Consider the following 1,186-nt stretch of genomic DNA (forward strand, 5'->3'; position numbering starts at 1 on the left):
TGGTTTCTGGGACAGGATAGTAACTCCTTCCTTAGGGAACACTTCCCTCCCCTCCCCGCCTCCTTTTTCCATAGTTAAGGGGGAAAAAGATGATTATTTAACAGCTTGACAGCAATTCCTCTTAGGGTCTTTGCTTAGGGAAATGCTTTGATAAGCTGGCTGCGTGGGCAAGAAAGTGAGATTCTGAGGGCAGGAAGTGGGCAGGAGCCAAGGCCAAGAAAAACAAATTGGCTAAACTGTTCTGCATGAGAAGTGGAGGGATTAGTTTCACTCCAGAGAAGAAAGGAAGGAGAGAGAAGAAAGACAAGAGGGAAGGGGGAGAGACTGAGAGACCAGCAGGCTGGCTCTGCTGGGTCCTCTCCACTCGCCCCGCCCCTCCTTCCGCATCCTGTCCCCTCCCCTCTCCACCATACCTGTGCCCCAAGCCTGACCTCCATGAACTCCTCTGACCTCACGAGGCTCCTCCTTTGTGGCTGGGCTCTGTTGGTCTGCTAGGAGGGAGGGTGGGAGCTAACTGTGGTGGTCTCAGACATGGTGACTGGCTTCCTGCAGGGCGGCATAGCGGGGCTCAACAAGAACCACCCCCCTAATTTCCTGGTGGTGGACAAGGACACAACCATCAGTGGGATGGAAGACCCTTTCTGGTGGTTTCTAAACCCGATGCCGTCGGCATCATCCTCACCAACCAGTACATTGCAGAGATGGTGCAGCACATGCTTGATGCCCACCCGGGAGGGATCCCATCCCCGGAGCACCCCCATATGGTGCCGCCAAGGACTCCATCCTGCGCAGAGCCAGGGCCATGCTCACGGCCAAACACCTGCGCTAAGGGACTCCCCACAGAGCTGCCACCTCTCCCAGGCTTACCATCAGCTCCTTTCTAGGTTCTGAGCCTCTGATTTTCAATCCCCTGCCCCTTCCCACTCCAATGGAGAGGCTAGATGAAGTGCTTCCATGTTGCTGGGGCTCTGCCATTAAAATCAAGGCTGGTTAAAAGAGACTCCCAGGCCCTAGCTGGCGTAGCTCAGTGGATGGAGCGTGGGCCTGCGAATCAGAGGGCTGCTGGTTCGATTCCCAGTCTAGGGCGTATGCCTGGGTTGCAGGCCAGGTCTCCGAGGGGGAGGGAGGCACATGAGAAGCAACCACACATTGACATTTTTATCCCTCTCTTTCTCCTTCCCTTCTC

At 55.6% G+C, this 1,186-nt stretch overlaps 1 pseudogene; it reads left to right on the forward strand.

The window, feature by feature from the left end:
- Positions 1-531: 531 nt before the first annotated feature.
- Positions 532-829, forward strand: LOC123832070 (annotated as a pseudogene).
- The last annotated feature ends 357 nt before the right edge of the window (positions 830-1,186 follow it).

This window comes from Phyllostomus hastatus, unplaced genomic scaffold, assembly GCF_019186645.2.
Source record: "Phyllostomus hastatus isolate PE091 unplaced genomic scaffold, TTU_PhHast_1.1 phas_scaffold_182, whole genome shotgun sequence".
NCBI classification, from domain to species: Eukaryota; Metazoa; Chordata; class Mammalia; order Chiroptera; family Phyllostomidae; genus Phyllostomus; species Phyllostomus hastatus.